We start from the raw sequence: 18216 nt of genomic DNA, 5'->3' as shown, positions 1-18216 counted from the left end.
ACAGGCCGGCTCTTCACGGCTCTCTCAGAACAGCACGGTTGCTTGACACTGCTTCTGTCAGCACATCTGCTTTGTTTTCTCTCCATTGACCGTCTGTCTCTTCTCTACGTGAATATAAATATTGCTATCCTAGCGCTTATGCCTCCTCACCCTCCCAGGTCACATACATTCTAACTATAATTTTGTGTTCCCGATTCACATACAGAGAAGAAGGAATCTGGTTGGCTAGTTACGCTGGGTCCCAGGTCCAGGGCCCTGTCGTCCTGAAGTCCCTCAGCCCCTCAGGTGGGCTGTGGGGGCAGTCTGAGAAGGGAGCTCGGACAGGACAGTAGACTGATTTATGTGGTCACTGTAGTGCAGAGCTGGTGCCACGATATTCAGACCAAACGGTGCCTACATACCATTCACTGCTCATAGCAAAAGAACACCTCCTGAAACATTTTGTAAATAAAAATGAGGAAATAAGATGGCTATTTCAACTCAGTCAGTTAGCACTTTGCATTTGTGTCTCTGTTTCACAATCCTTTTGAATAAGTCAGAGTTAAATGTTCTCACTACCAAACCAATAAAGTTAAATCTGAAATTACATTTGGGGCTTGAGTCATCTATTTCAGTAAATGGACATTGGAAAGACAAAATCTGGGTTTAATCAGAACTGGATTTAGACGAATGACTAGTTAACCATTGCTCAGAAAAATTCCGGTTGAGGAAACTGTGGATGAGGAAAGCATCTTATCAAGGCTGCGTGGCTTAATGCACAGCCAGCCAAATGGGAGGCAGGAGATCTGAGGTCAGTCACCAATTTGCCATACAGACTGAGAATTGTGCCATATCTCTTATTTCTGGCTTCCTCTTTAGTGAAATCTGTAAATTGGAAGAGGCTTTTTCAGATGTCAAATACCTAGAATCTGATAATCTCTAACAGTTCTGCAATAAAGGCAATGATAACCCTGTCTTTTTTTTTTTTTAGAGTCCTCTCCTTTTTAGAGATTTAATCAATTATTCCCAAAATCTTGGACAAAGATTATGCTGACTAGTGATGGTAGCATACCATTCCTTATTAAACAATTGTTATAGTATCTCCATCACAAAAATATTTGCAACTCTGCCTTAGAGATCCAGATGCAAACTAACTGCTGTTCCTTGCAGTATAAATGAGAATAAAAGAAAGCTAAAAAACAGTGCACAATAGTATAATTTTCCTTTATTTAAAAATGTTGCATATTCAAATGTTGCATATTCAAAAATTATATATTCAAATATATAATTAATACCATAAGTGAGTCTAAGTTGAAAAGCAATACCATAAAAAAATACTAATATTTCTGGAACACCTACTGTGTGCCACAGCTGGACTGGGTGGCGTTACAGATGTCATCTCATCTCAAGCCAGATTTTACTCCCTTGTTCAAGATGAGAAAGCTGATGATCAGAAAAGTTAAGTAAAAAGAGCTGGAATTTGAACCCAGGTCTGTGAATTTGTAGGTCAAGTTTTCTCCACCACGTGTTTCCTGCCGCCTTTGTGGTAATCATAAAGCAACGAAACATTACAGTGCATCTGGATCTTAAAATGGAAAATCCTAATGATCACTAGAAATAGAAATGTTAAATGAAAGATATCTAAGCACTTAAATCTTCTAGGGAAAATGCCAATAACAGAATTAAACTAACTTTGGCTATTTTGCAGTATATTTCCTTTTATATTTTCAATACTTTTTGTCAATGCCTTTCAAGTAGCATAACAACATCCCCCAGATTACAAATCCTTGGCTTATCATCTAAGGCAAATAAAATTTTATCAGTGAGATGACTCAGCCCCAGTCATCAGAATTGAAGTCACAGAGCTATTGATGGGCTCTGACAGCAAACAAGGATGCTGACATCACAGATGGGGTTGAAACACTCATGTGAATTTAACGATTCTTCCCCTTTAGGTTTGTACAAGATCTGGAGAGGAAGAGAAGATATTGCATGGGAGAGTGAAAATATGTGTTGAGTTGGCAGTTCAACAGGAATGTGCACTTAACTTAAATGGTCTGTGTTCCCCTCCGCCCGCCCCCAACTGGCACTGTACAGTAGACAGAGAGATTAATTACAAATCATGGTAATTGTGGAGTTGGTAAATGAGTTGAAAAATTCCCCAAAATGTCTTAATGAACAGAAGAAAGAATTTGAGAAATATGGCATAATGACTAATTGGAGACTGGAATAGGTAATTTCATGGGCATTCCTCCATGAAGAGCTAAATGGGTGACATATATTGAGAAGCAGCAATGTATCCATAAAATGACCTTAAGTGATGATGAGTCTGACGGATAAGAAAGTAAAACTTAAAGAGGGTCCAGAAACCAACCAGGTAGTAAGTGGATTACTCGCAATGTGTGTAAGGATACCAAATTTCAATTCTATTCAGATGATTAAAAGTTGTGTAAGCTTTTGTAAGAAAAGGAGAGTGCTTGGAATGTTCCGTTTTTATAAGAAAGGAGCCTTATAAAAAAGATGCTGGTTACATCATCCTGAAAGATGAACCCGAATTCCCAGATGCTGGTGGCTTTGCTTCCCAACACCCTACACCTGGCCTCACTGGCATTCTTCCCCCTGAGGTCAGCAAATATCTCCCCAAGTCATTCACAACAATGGGAACGTTTATATATTTGTATAGAGAAAATGTGGAAGCAAGACATAATACATTTATGTTAAGTTCAGGAATAGGTTTTATAATTCTCATGATAACTTGTGTGTGCTTTGTTCATTGTTTGTAAATGTCGAAGATAATTTGACATTAGAGAATCATGTTAGATTTGTCATTTAACTTAAATGTTTAAGAAATGTCATTGACATTAAACTTATGGTTTTTAGTTTGGATTTTTCAGGATTATTTATTTGATGTTAGAATTTTGATTTTAAGATGAAACAATTGAGATGCACATTCTGTACTTATGATTTTAAATTGAAAACTAAGAAACTATATACAATATTTGATTAAATATTTGATACTTTAATACTCTAGAAATTTAAACATTTTAGGTTTATAAATATTGGTTAAGTGTTTAAGAGACTTGTTTATTAGATTTGTAAGTCGTTCTTGTTAGGTGTTTGAGAGATTTGGATGTGTTAAAATTTGTAATTGTAACTTAAAATGTCTAAGGAAATTGAATTAATCAGGTTTATAAATGGTGCCAAATGTTTAGGGGAAATTAATCTGTCAGACTTATAAGTTAATTGAGCATTGATCAAAGGACAAGGGAGAACTGCATGTTTTTTTTTCCTGTCTTTTTTTGTTTGTTTGTTTGGTGAGGAAGATTGGCCCTGAGCTAACACCCATGCCCATCTTCCTCTCTTTTGTATGTGGGACACCACCACAGCATGGCTTGATGAGTGGTGTAGGTCTGCCCCTGGGATCCATACCCGTGAACCCTGGGCCCCCAAAGTGAAGTGTGCAAACTGAACCACCACACCACCAGGCTGGCCTCTGCATGTTTTTTATTTTAACAAAAATAGTAGATTTATATGTGCATTTATTAGATGAAATTTCTCTTTGAGAAGAATTAATTTAAATTGTAATTTTAATAAACTGAATGCAACTTAAAATATGCAGCACTGTAAGCATTCTTTTTTGTATATCTACACAGATTTTTTTCCTGGACGTTAAGAAATCATTGATTTGGGTGGAGTGGGGACGCCTTCAGCAGGAACTCACTTTAGTCCTAGCATTGGCATCGAGATGTTAAGTACTTTCTTAAAAAATTAAACTTCATTTTGGAATAATCTTGAATAATGAGAAGTGCCCTTCTCATCCCATCGTATCAGAGGGCACACGACATCCACGGGACGTTACTGGTGATGTCAGTCTTGACCACTTAGTTAAGGGAGTTTAGCCAGGTTTCTCCACTGTAAAGTGACTGTTTTTCCCTTTCAATATTCAAGTCGAAGTCCAGCCCACAACCAAAGGAAGGGACGGGGAGCTAAGCTTCACCTCCTGGAGGGGGAGCTATCTACACATATTATGTGGAATCCTTCCTTAAGGAAGATTTGTCTTGTGTCTCCCAAATATTTATTAACCTCTCGAAAATTGCAGTCTCTAAAATTACCTGTCCTTTGTTCCTTAATGGATTGCTAAGAGGACCCGTAATAGATACAAGTAGATATCAAGTTTTATGAAAACTGCAAAGGTTTAAGCAATTATATTCCCTCAGATATATTTTTGAGGTTAAGTTTTAAAGCATATATTTAAAAATAGGAGTAAATTTTATCTGTGTGTGTTAGTGTATTGAATATCATCTTGAATTATTTTTGCTTCCTTGAGATGCCACAAAGAGCAAGCAAACTCTTCAGCAACAAAAGGCAGATTTTGGATTATCAATTAGATGACACCAACTTTTTTTTTTTTTTTGGTGAGGAAGATTGGCCCTGAGCTAACATCTGTTGCCAATCTTCCTCTTTTTGCTTGAGGAAGATTGGCCCTGAGCTAACATCTGTGCTGATCTTTCTCTATTTTGTGTGTGGGTCACTGCCACAGCATGGTTTGATGAGTGGTATAGGTCTGTGCCCAGGATCTGAACATGCGAACCCTGGGCCGCCAGAGCAGGGTGTGCCGAACTTAACCACTATGCCACCAGGCGACCCCTGACACCAACTTTTTAAAAGGAGCACAGTGCATAGGTGTTATCTATGACTATATTCTTTATCTGGGTCTGTGCTGGGCAGTTCAGGATATAAGGTACATATAAGGTAAGAACCACATGTGCATAACACAGGATTCCAAACTTCCCATTGAAATCCTAAGACCACCTTTGTTATAGTTGTCTTTTGAGAATTTGATACCAGGAAAAAATTTATACAATATTTTAATTAAAATTTAAAATATTTGTATTACTTCAGTGAAATCCAAATTCTATTTTCAGCAGAGATCCCTGTTGTAAGACTTGTGATCTGAGTTCAAAGGCTCTCACGTCTAAATCACAGTTAAATTATTAATCTCATTTTCACATCAGAATTTCACTTGTCAGACTCAGCAGACCAGCAATTACTGAGCGAAGTAGGTTTCCAGTTATTAAATAATCAAATACTAAATGTCAAATGATCAAACATGGGCTCACTTAAAGGAAACAAGAAAACAATCCATTTTGCTGTGGTCTGGATCATCAGACAGGACAACCTTGTTTTTAAAGGACCTTCTAACATTTTCCTTGTAGCATCTCAAACCTAGATATATGAGATTTTTTTTCACCTGCTAATCTTCAGTCAGGAAACTTCTCCTAAATTGGAGGAAAAAAAGATGTTCTCTAGACTTAAACTGATAAAATTAGATCTTTTGTGTTTTAGAAATGTCAAAGTCTTCTTGAAACAACCCAAAATTTAAAAATGAAATAGTCTTCTGTTATAATTAGGGAATGGCAGGTGGTAGGAGGGAAAATATACATGTTTTGTGTATTGTAAATTTAGTCATTCACAATTTTATGAATATATCCCCTGCAGTTCCTTCTAAAATAATAGTAATTATAGATGCTAACATTCCTTGAGTGCTTATTCTCTTTAGCACTAAGAGCTGTGCTAAACACTTCAGCCTCATTATTTCATTTAATCTTTACAACATGCTTGAGGTAAGTACTTTATTCTCCCATTTTACACAAGGACACTGAGTTTTAAAGTTAAATAGTAAGGGATCAAGAAGGAATAGATGACAAAGCCTATGCTCATCGCCATTAATTATTTTATACTCCTAAAATAATTAAATAATCAGAGTTCCTGATATGAAATTTGTGAGACTAGGTAGATTTTCTTTTTCTTTCTTTCTTTTTTTTTTTTTTTTTTGGTGAGGAAGATTAGCCCTGAGCTAAAAATCGATGCCAATCCTCCTCTTTTTGCTGAGGAAGATTGGCCCTGGGTTAACATCAGGCCCATCTTCCTTTACTTTATATGGGACAAGCAGTGTATAGATGTGCACCCAGGATCTGGGCCTGCGAACCCCTGGCTGCCAAAGCGGAGTGTGCACACCTAACCGCTGCGCCACTGGCGGCCCCACTAGGTGGATTTTTCTGACAGTCCATGAAGCCCATAGTCTTTGTCTCACAGTGTCTTCCTCATCCTCAATGCATTTTGTCGTTTCACGCTTCTACTCCAGTACTTTACAAGATATGCACTCACACCACAGTGTGCCTTTCCCTGGCTTATTAAAATTCCACTGGGCAGACTCGTTAAAGTAAATTTGATAAGTCTCTGATTATTACTTCAATTGTTTACTTTGAAAATTTCAAAACTAGAGGAACATTGAAAGAATAGTAAAATTAGAACCCATACAAGCTAACCTACGTTTACCGATTGTTAACATTTTGATACATTTGCTTTCTCTCTCTGTCAGTCTCTCTCTCCCCACACATATGCGGAGATACTCGTCAAGGCATGTATATATAAATATGCGCACACACACGTTTTTGGCTGAACCATTTTAAGAGTTAGTTGCAGGGCCGGCCCCGTAGCTAAGCGGTTAAGTGCGCGCGCTCCGCTTCTGGCTGGCCGGGTTCGGATCCCGGGCGCGCACGGACGCACCGCTTCTCCAGCCATGCTGAGGCCACGTCCCACATACAGCAACTAGAAGGAAGTGCAGCTATGACATACAACTATCTACTGGGGCTTTGGGGGAAAAATAAATAAAATTAAAAAAAAAAAAAGAGTTAGTTGCAGATTTTAATTTTAGGTACCAATGAATAAATTGGAGAAATATTTTTTGAAAAGTATTTATTCCTACAAATGAAGTAATCCACGTAACATTCCTAAAATCAACACTTTAACTCTTATCACATTTCCAATAAACACTATTTATCAGAAGAAAATGAGTTTTTCTTTATTCAACTTAAATTTTTGATATGTTCTGTTTGTCTTTTTGTTGATGATGTCTTTCAAAGAGTTGACTAATTTTGGTGAAAAGTGTATTTTTTTAAAAGAATCAATTTTATTGAAGTGTAATCTCTGTACAGTAAGCTGTATTCCCTTAAAGTATATAATTGGATACATTTAGACAGACATGTACACCTGAAAACCACAGCGCGATCAAGACACAGAGCTTTCCCATCACTGCCCCGTGCCTCCTCGGCCCTTTTGCATCCTTATTCCCTTTGTCCTGGGCCCAGGCAACCACCTATCTCTGTTTTTGTCACTATAGATTAGTTTGCATTTCTTAGAATTTTATGTAAATGGAATCATTCAATGTGTACTTTCTTGTGCCTGGCTCCATACGCACAGCACAGTGATCCTGAGATTCATCCATGCTGTTGACTGTATTAGCAGTCTCTCCTTTTACTGTTGTATGGACACCACATCTTGTGTATCCATTGACTGATTGATGGACATTTAAATTGTTTCCAGTTTTTGGCTAATGTGAATAAAGCAGCTATGAACATTCATGGACAAGACTGTGTTTTCATTATTTTGGATTAAATACCTAAAGGTAGAATGGTTAGGTAGTACAGTAGATGTATTTTTAATATTTTAAGAAACTGTGAAACAATTTTCCAAAGTGATTGTACCATTTTACATCCTCAGCAGCAGCGTTCTAGTTGCTGTACGTGCTCTCCAGCACGCCGTATTGTCAGCCTGTTAATTTTAGCCATCCGAATAAGTGCGTGGTATTATCTCCTTGTGGATTTAAACTGCATTTCCTTAATGCTAATGATGTTGAGAATCTTTTCATGTGCCAATTGGTCAATCATCTTCTCTTGCAAAATGTCTTCTCCAATCTTTTGCCCAGTGATCACTGAGTCATTTAATTCTGTCACAGTCACAGCACGTACTCTGCGTGCATTCAGTCTGTTTAAATGTAATGAGACTTGTATTTTGCATCACATGGTGCATCTTTGCAAATGAAATGTGTATGTTCTATAGTTGTTGTGTATAATAATCTATGAATATCAATGATATCAAGGTCATTGACAGTATTGTTCAGATCATCTGTGTCGTAACTGCTCTTTTTGTCTAGTCAGTGTAATAAGTGCTGAAAGAAGTGTTAAAATCTCCTACAAAGATTGTAGAACTATTTCCTTCTTTATTTATGTCAGTCTTTGTTTCATGTAATCTGACGCTCTCTTATTATTGTATACTTTGATGATTGATATGTATTTCTGATGAATTGATCTTTTTTTATCATGATGAAATGCCCTTGACCTCTGGTAGTAATCCTTGTCATGGAGCCTATTTTATCTGATATTAATATCATATTTCCAGCCTTTTTATGCTCATGATAGATCTTTTTTCTCTATTTGCTTTCAACTATCTTTGTTTTATATTTAAAGTACATCTCTTGTAAACAGAATATAGTTGGGTATTGCTTTCATATCTATTATGAAAATATTCACTTTTTAATCAAACTGTTTAGACCGTTAATATAGTTATTGATGTGAATTTAGGCCTACCGTCTTGGCATTTTTAAAATACCTTCATCCATCAACCAAGGATTGAGTAGTTATAATTGTTATACATGTTACCTCTGTATTGTAAATCTCAAAATGCAATGTTATAATTTTTGCCTCAAATGGTATATGTATTTTTTTTTTATAATTTTTATTTATTTTCCCCCAAAGCCCCAGTAGATAGTTGTATGTCATAGCTGCACATCCTTCTAGTTGCTGTATGTGGGATGCGGCCTCAGCATGGCCGGAGAAGCGGTGCGTGGGTGCACGACCGGGATCCGAACCCCGGGCCGCCAGCAGCAGAGCGCCCGCACTCAACCGCTAAGCCACGGGGCTGGCCCGGTTATATGTATTTTTTAAAAATTAAGAAGAAAAAATATCCTTTTATTTTATCCAGATATTTATCATTTCCAGCGCTGTTCATTTCTTCTTGAAAAACATTTCCCTTCAGAAAACTTCCTTGGCATTTCTAGTAGTGTAGGTTTGCTGGCAACAAATCCTTTTATGTAAATTTTTTATTTTTTGCTTCTGTACTTGAAGAATGTTTTCACTGGAACTAGAATGGTGGGTTAACTGGATTTTTAAAATTTTTCTATTTTTAGCCCTTAAAAAACTTTTCCCCCCACTGTCTTTGGCCTTCATAGTTTCCAATAAGAAATCCATAGTATTTGAATCATTATTTCCCTATGTGTAAAATGTTTACTCTGGTTGCTTCCAAGACTTTCTTTCTATCTTTGTTTTCAGGAGTTTGAGTATAATGTTACTAGGCATAATTTTCTTTATATTCATATTTCCTGGGATCTGCTGAGCTTTGAGGATTTGTAAATTTATGTCCTTTACCAAACTCGGGAGATTATCCATCATGATTTCTTCATATAATTTTTCTACTTCATTCTCCCTCTCCTTGCCTCTGGGACCTCAACTACACATTAATTAATTCTTTTAATTGTTTTTCCCCTCAAGTTCTTGAAAATCTTTTTATGTGTTTTTATCTTTTTTTTTCCCCTCTCTTCTTTAGACTGGATAATATCTATTGATCTATCTCTCAAATGCACTGATTGCTTTTTCTGTCTTCTCCATTATCCTTATGGATATCTAGAAAATTTTTAATTTAAGGTATTTTATTTTTCAATTCTAAAATTTCTATTTGGGTTTTAAAAATATTTTCCATATTTATGCTGAGATTTTCTATCTTGGTTTTCAATATGAGAGCATTTTCCTCTTCTTATTCAATGTAATTATGATTTATACGTCCTTTTCTGATGATTCTAGCATCTGTTACATCTTGAAACTGGCGTCCGTTGGCAGCTTACTACTTGGAAATGGGTCACTCTTCTTGGCTCTTTGCATGACTGTGGCCTGCTCTTGGGCCAGATCTACAACAGTGAGAAATTCAAACCATGCTGGAGTCTACTTTCCGATTTTAGCTCTCCCGCAAAGGCCCGTGTGTCTTTCTCCCACTCCAGAGCTTTCAGGTTGTTGGTTTTATTTTGTTGTTTCCTTTTTTGGTCTAGAATTTATAGTTGTTATATGCAGGAGTGTGAGTCTGTTAAGAACCTTACTCTTCCGCCATTCTCGAAGCAAAATTGCTGTATGTGAGCACCACTATTTATCTTGAGTATAATTTATGTTTCTGTCAGCCACTTTTACATCTAAGAGTGAAAGTATATTTTATGTGGCTTTTGATAGTGTTGAGTATATATAAATAGGTTACAGAATACATATTTGCTTTGAATGAAGTGATTTTATGATTAAGATTGCAAATCTATTGATATTTCTTGAATTGGGATAGGAATCATTCGAAAGACAGACATAGTGAAATTAATTTTATCAGGCTTTAACTCTCAGACTATATCCAGATTTTCATCTTATATTAAAAATACTTTTTAAATGTTAAATTGTATGTCTCTTTTAAATAGAAGGGGGTATATTAGAATCATTGGAAAAGAAATTCCTTAAGTTCTATATGTTTTAAATTTATTTATTTTAGATAACAGAAAAACATGCTACTATTAAAATTTCTGTATTATTAATAGTATAAGAAATAAGACAAGCTGATGTTGTAAGTAAGTATAGAGGCTAAATGAATCTTGTGTATCTAACTTCTACTTACAGATAGACGTATTGGTTAAGTTCTACAAAAAATGAATAATTCATTTTATGGAAATATTGATAATACTTTACAATATATTAGAATTAAATTGTGAGAAATCCATTTCTTTAACTGAAATTTTAGGAATCTTGAGAAATTGTCATCTTTTTCTTTAATGAACAAGTCTACATATACTAGAATGTTATGACACTATTACAGAAAAATTTAATGAAAGATGCCATCCAAGGCGATGTGTGTGTGTGTGTGTGTGTGTGTATGTGTGTGTGTGTGGTTTGTGTGTTGGGGGTGGTCGCTGGCTAATGAACTACCAACTTGACATTAAAATAAAGTGGTTTCACTTATAAGGTATCTCATAAAGGTATGGATTAAGACCCAGTGAAATAAAAAAATGTTAGTGACATTTAGTATCTTGATATATATCAGTATTAAGAATTATATTGTATAAGTAAAAATAGGAAGTGAAAATATGGTTAAATATATTATAGCTTTCAAGGTGAATATTTTAATCAAGAATTTTCAATGATGTTTATTGTGATACATAAGATTTCAGTTGTGTTTAACAGTAATTAAGGATATACACCACATTTCCAACTAGACTGTAGCTAATATCACCATTTTTTACTTCCAGCATACTTTTTTTTTTTTTTTTTTTGTGAGGAGATCAGCCCTGAGCTAACATCCGCCAATCCTCCTCTTTTTTTTTTTTGCTGAGGAAGACGGCCCTGGGCTAACATCGGTGCCCATCTTCCTCCACTTTATATGGGACGCCGCCACAGCATGGCTTACCAAGCAGTGCGTCGGTGCACGCCCGGGATCCAAACCAGCGAACCCCGGGCCTCCGCAGCGGAGCGCGTGCACTTAACCGCTTGCGCCACTGGGCCGGCCCCACTTCCATCATACTTTTAAATTTAAAAAAAGGAACTACTTTAGGGACCGGCCCCGTGGCTTAGTGGTTAAGTGCGCGCTCCACTACTGGCAGCCCGGGTTCGGACCCCGGGCGCACGCTGATGCACCGCTTCTCTGGCCATGCTGAGGCCGCGTCCCACATACAGCAACCAGAAGGATGTGCAACTATGACATACAACTATCTACTGGGGCTTTGGGGAGAAAAAGGGAAAAAAAGGAGGAAGATTGGCAATAGATGTTAGCTCAGAGCTGGTCTTCCTCAGCAAAAAGAGGAGGATTGGCATGGATGTTAGCTCAGGGCTGATCTTCCTGACACACACACAAAAAAGCAACTACTTGGTTGAAATCTATAGCTTACCAAGAACAGATTCATATCATATATGATTTCAAAGATCAAAAAAATGACTCTATATCGTTACTTCTTGCACACTTAAACAGCACAGATCAAAATCCATTTTCCATTTTCAACTTAAAAATATTTATATCTATATCCATATAAATGTAACAGGTTTTTTGGGGGTATTAATTACATATTTCTACTGAAAGATGAAAAGAATAACAGACTTCTTACTGTGTTTCAAACACAGTACAAACTAAATATTGCTTTTCTCAACTACAATATGGCAGTGTACAATAAACTTTTGGGAAGACTCAAGTTCAAGCAAAGACCTAGGGCAAGATATAAACCAACTAGCAACAAATAACTTTTATGTAATGGATGGAACCAGCCTATAAGTATTTTCCTTATTTTTATTTTTCTCTCCACTCCTGTCCGTTAATAATAATAAAAAAAATCTGTGTGTGTGTGTGCATTTGTGTGTGTGTATGTAAAGAGCAAGATCAATATAAAAGATTAAATCTGAAGGCACAATGTCTCATTTCTACTGAGAGACACAATGAGCATGCTTAAAAAGATACTACCTCTGCCTCACCCTACACTTCTAGATGAAACAAAACTGTGAACAAAAGAGTCTGATTCAGCTGAGAAGGGTAAAAATCCTCTTCTGTTCTGTCAGTCCTGCTGGAAATCACACTTGTCAACATTTCTGGTTCAACTCGACCTTGCACACGAGTCAAACAATTTAGCAGTTACTTAATGGGTCTACCAGGCGCCACCTGGGAGTGTTCCCACCCAGAGTCTTAAGCAATATTTCCTCTTCTTCAAGGTGATGTGATAACCAGTGATCTGGATCATGGATGGTCTGAAGTTCTACACTGAGCTCCATGCATGTTTCAGCTTAATCTTTTCAAAGCAAAACCTCTGCTCTAGAACATCTCATCTTACTATTGTTCACAAAAACAGTCCTGTTAACTCTTACCTCTGAGCCTTCTCCTATTTTCTCAGTCTATTCAAACTTAACCCATTTCTCAAGGCGAGCTCATGCTCCCTACTCCATTAGAACTAGTATTGATTGTCTGAGTTTATGCTGTTTCCCATTTGTAAAGCATTTTAGAAAGCCTTACTTACCAAGATAATAAAACTGAGAGAGAAACTGAGGAAACTATAAAATTCATTTTACTTGGGGTCTGGAAAGAGGTGGAAATTTAGAAGTATAAAAGAAGGGAGGAAAATTTGCCAGCTGTCTCCCTCTTCCCTCGTCCTCACACGCAGATCAAGACTGTTCATGTTTTGATTGCTCTTTATTTCTGTGCAAGCCTGTGTGCACATTTGAGCTCAACCTCCATGTACTGTACAGTATAGTACAGCTGGGAGCTTGAATTTAGAATCAGATCTGGAGTTGGTGTCAGGCACCGTTCTTACTCGCTGGAGCACTGGATAGCTTACTTAGATTCTCTAAACCTTAGGTTCCTCATTGGTAAAGTGGGAATAATAATAGTGCCCTCCTCATATTTGTTGTCAATAATGCATATAAAGTGCTTGGCACATTGTAATAACAATAATCATTACTTTTTATGTTAAAATTAATATTTTCTTAAATAATTTGTTATGTAAGTAAAAAATCCTTCACCTTTATTTTTGGAATGGTTTTCCAGTATTATGCATCAGTGGACTCCCAATCAATATTTAGTGAATTGAAAGGAAAAGGGAAGGGAATGAGAAATTTCATTATCTACCATGTTCAGGAACTCGGCTAGATAATTCAGGAACATTATCTCATTTAATCTTTATAGCATGCTATGTGGTAGGTAACATTATTTTCTTAATACGAATAAGAAAATCAACTTGGAGTGACAATATAATTTGGCCGTGTCCTAGAACTTATAAATGGCAAAACTATGCTTACTTTCTAGAGATTTTAACTCATTCCAAATCTTTTATTTCTTTCTACTCTATCAGTCTGCTTTTCTATTTTAACTGAAATCAATGGACTGACCTCACCAAAAAATGATGCTTTCTAAATAACTTTGTAGACATTATATTTAATATTACTAGGACTAAAATTACTTTTTGAAATTTTGATTTCTTTTATTGTGGGTTAAAAACATGTAACATAAAATTTACCATGTTAGCCATTTTTAACTGCACAGTACAGTGCATACTGTTGTGCAACAGATCACTAGAACTTTTTCATCTTGCAAAACTGAAACTCTGTACCCATTAAACAACTCTTTTTCCACTTCTAGCAACCACCATTCTACTCTCTGTTTCTAAGAGTTTAACTACTTAAGATATATCATGTAAGTGGAGTCATGTAGTATTTGCCTTTTTGTGACTGGCTCGTTTCACTCAGCATAATATCCTTACGATTCATCCATGCTGTAGCATATGACAGGATTTCTTTCTTTTTAAGGCTGAATAATGTTCCATTGTATGTATATACCACATTTTCTTTATCCATTAATTCATCCATTAACTTGTAGATTGTTCCAACTCTTGGATATTGTGAATAATCCTGTAATCAACATGAGAGTGCAAATATCTCTTCAAGATCCTGTTTTCAGTTCTTTTGGATGAATACCAAGAAGTAAGGTTGCAGGATCATATGGTACTTCTATTTTTAATTTTTAGAGGAACCTCCTTACTGTTTTCCACAGTGCCTACATCATTTCATACTCTCACCATCAGTGCATAAGGGTTCCAATTTCTTCACATCCTCGTCAATACTTTTTTAGGCTTTCTTTTTTTTTAATTAAAAAACATAATGATTAGTCATACTGAGCATCTTTGCATTTGCTTGTTTGGCATGTGTGTAAACATGGCGTGTGTGTATCTTCTTTGGAGAAATGATTGTTTTAAATCAGGTTATTTATTCATTTTTACTATTGAGTTGTAGGGGTTTCTGAAATATATTTTAGTTATAAAGCCTTTATCAGATACATAGTTTGCAAATATTTTCTCCCATTCCGTAGGCTGCCTTTTCACTCTGCTGATTGTTTCCTGCTGTATAGAAGTTTTTAAGTTTGATATAGTCCCATTTTTCTATTTTTGGTTTTACTATCTCTGCTATTGCTGTCATATCAAGAAATCATTGCCAAACCCAATGTCATGAAGCTTTTCACCTGCATTTTCTTCTAGGATATATAGCTGCAGGTCTTACATTTAGGTCTTTAATCCATCTTGAGTTAATTTTTGTGTATGGTAAAGGGTAGAGCTCCACCTTCATTCTTTGCTTGTGGACATCTAGCTTCCCCAATGCATTTGTGGAAGAGATTATCCTTTCCTCATTGTGTGGTCTTGGACCCCTTGTTGAAGATCCTTTCACAATCTATGGGAAGGCTTATTCTGGGTTCTCCATTCTGTTCCAATGATCTATATGTGTGTCTTTATGCCAGTACCATACTGTTCTGATTACTGTAGCTTTGTAATATCTTTTGAAATCAGGGAGTGTGAGGCCTCCAGCTTTGTTTACTCTTCTCAAGATTTTTTTTTTGGCTATTTAAAATCTTTAAAATTCCATATGAATTTTAGGCATTTTTTATGTTTCTGAAAAAATTGCCATTGGGATTTTGATGAGGATTGCATTGAATCTTTGCTTTGGGTAGTATGGAGATTTTAACAATATTAAGTCTTCTAATCCATGAACACGAGATGTTTTTCCACTTATTTTTATATCTTTAATTTCTTTTAGCAACATTCTATAGTTTTCAGTGTTCAAGTTTTTCACCTCCTTAATTAAGCTTATTCCTAAATATTTTATTCTTTTTGGTGCTATTGTAAATGAGGTTGTTTTCTTAATTTTCTTTTCATAGTATTCATTATTAATGTATAGAAACTCAATGGATTTTTGTGTATTGACTTTGTATCTGCAACTTGACTGAATTTATTTATTAGTTCTAACAGTTTTTTTGTGGAATCTTTAGGGTTTTACACAAGAAGATCATGCCATCTGCAAACAAACATAATTTTACTTCATCCCTTCTGATTTGCATGCCTTTTATTTCTTTTTCTTACCAAATTGCTCTGGCTAGGACTTTGAATACTATGTTTAATAGAAGTGGCAAGAGTGGGTATCCTTGCTTTGTTCCTGATCTTAGAGGAAAAGGTTTCAGTGTTTCATTGTTGAATATGATGTTATCTGTGGGCTTTTCCTATATAGCCTTTATTGTGTTGAGATAATTTCCTTCAATTCCTAGTTTGTTGAGTTGTTTTTTTTTTTTTATCATGAAAGTATGCTAAATTTTGTCAAGTGCTTTTTTGCATCAGTTGAGATGACATGTGGTCCTTCATTTTGTTAATTTGGTGTATTACATTGATTGATTTTTGTATATTGAAATATCCTTGCATTCCAGGAATAAATCCCACTTGGTTATGATGTATAATCCTTTTAATGTGCTGTTGAATTCAGTTTGCTAGTATTTTTTTTTTTTTTGAGGATTTTTGCATCAATATTCATCAGGAATATTGGTCTGTAGTTTTCTTTTCTTGTGGTATTTTTGTCTGGTTTTGGTTTCAGGGTAATGCTGGTCTCATATAATGAATTTGAAAGTGTTCCCTCCTCTTCATTTAGGAGAAGAATTTGAGAAGGACATGTGTTAATTCTTCTTTAAATGTTTGGTAGATTTCTCCAGTGAAGTCATCTGGTCCTGGGCTTTTCTTTATTGGGAGGTTTTTGACCACTGATTCAATCTCTGTACTAGTTATAGATCTATTCAGATTTTGTATTTCTTTATGTTTTAGTTTGGGTAGGTTGTATTTTTCTAGGATTTATCCATTTCTTCTAGGTTAACTAATTTGTTGGTGTAAAATTGTTCATAGTAGTCTTTTATAATCCTTTTAAAAAAAATTTTTTTATTGAGGTTTCATTGGTTTGTAACCTTATACATAATTATATTTTGACTTCTGTATAGACTGCATCATGTTCACCACCAAAAGTCTAGCTTCCATCCATTCAAAAGCAGTGGAATACACATTCTTCTCAAGTGCTCATGGAACATTCTCAAAGATAGACTATATGTTGGGAAACAAAACAAGCCTCAATAAATTTAAGAAGATTGAAATCATATCAAGCATCTTTTCTGACCACAGTGCTATGAAACTAGAAATCAACTACAAGAATACAGCTGGAAAAGTCACAAATATGTGGAGACTAAGCAACATGCTACTGAAGAACTATTTGATCAATGAAGAAATCAAAGGAGAAATCAAAAAATATCTGGTGACAAGTGAAAAGGAAAAACCAGATGCAGCAAAAGCGGTACTAAGAGGGAATTATATAGCAATACAGGCCTACCTCAAGAAACAAGAAAAATCTCAAATAAACAATCTAACACTGTACCTAAAAGAACTAGAAAAAGAAGAATAAATGAAGTCCAAAGTCAATAGAAGGAAGGAAATAATAAAAATCAAAGCAGAAATAAATGAAATAGAGACTAAAAAGACAATAGAAAGGAATAATGAAACTAAGAGCTGGTTCTTTGAAAAGATAAAGAAAATTGACAAATCCTTAGCCAGAGTCACTAAGAAAAAAAGAGGGAAGGCTCAAATGAACGACATCAGAAATGAAACAGGAGAAATTACAACAAATACCACAGAAATATGAAAGATTGTAAGAGAATACTATGAAAAGCTATACACCAACAAATTGGATAACCTAGAAGAAATGGATAAATTCTTAGAATCATACAACCTTCCAAAACTGAATCGAGAAGAAGTAGAGAATCTGAATAGGCCAATCACAAGTAAACAGATTGAAACAGTAATCAAAAACTTCTCCCAAAACAAAAGTCCAGGAACAGGTGGTTTCTCCAGTGAATTATAATCCTTTTTATTCCTGTGGCATCAGTTGTAAAGTCTCTTCTTTCATTTATAATTTTTATTTTCTGAGTCTCCTCTTTTTTTTCTTAGTTAATCTAGCTAAGAGTTTGTCAACTGTGTTGATCTTTTCAAAAAAACAACTCTTAGTTTTTGTTGATTTTTTCTACTGTTTTTCTATTCTGTAGGTCATTTATTTCTGCTCTATTTTTTATTAGTTCCTTCCTTCTGCTAACTTGGGCTTAGTTTGTTTTTCTTTTCTAATTCCTTAATGTATAAAATTAGGTCGTTTATTTGGGATCTGTATTCTTTTTCAATGCAGGTGTTTATCACTATAGACTTGCCTCTTAGTACTGTTTTAGCTGCAACCCATAAATTTTGGTATGTTGTGTTTTTTATTTTATTTGTTTCAAGATGTCTTCTAATTTTCCTTGTGATTTATTCTTTGACCCCCTTGGTTGTTCAAGAGTATGTTGTTTAATTTTCACTTATTTATGAATTTCCTATTTTCCTTCTGCTATTGATTTCTAGTTTCATTCCATTGTGGTTAGAAAAGATATTTGGTATAATTTCAATATTAAATTGGTTAAGGGCTGGCCCCATGGCTTAGCGGTTAAGTTCGTGTGCTCCGCTGCTGG

The 18216-nt window shown here is 35.4% G+C and overlaps 1 long non-coding RNA gene across 1 annotated transcript in view; it reads left to right on the top strand.

The window, feature by feature from the left end:
• LOC131423105 (uncharacterized) overlaps positions 1-2702 on the top strand; it is a 55693-nt gene extending 52991 nt beyond the window's left edge. The window contains exon 5 of the long non-coding RNA XR_009224233.1: positions 1935-2702. This is a non-coding gene — a long non-coding RNA (uncharacterized LOC131423105). The remainder of the gene's footprint in view (positions 1-1934) is intronic.
• Positions 2703-18216: the final 15514 nt, after the last annotated feature.

Source organism: Diceros bicornis, chromosome 27, assembly GCF_020826845.1.
Source record: "Diceros bicornis minor isolate mBicDic1 chromosome 27, mDicBic1.mat.cur, whole genome shotgun sequence".
Classification (NCBI taxonomy): domain Eukaryota; kingdom Metazoa; phylum Chordata; class Mammalia; order Perissodactyla; family Rhinocerotidae; genus Diceros; species Diceros bicornis.
The sequence above is the reverse complement of the archived record's forward strand: the minus strand, read 5'-3'. Positions and strand labels throughout refer to the sequence as shown.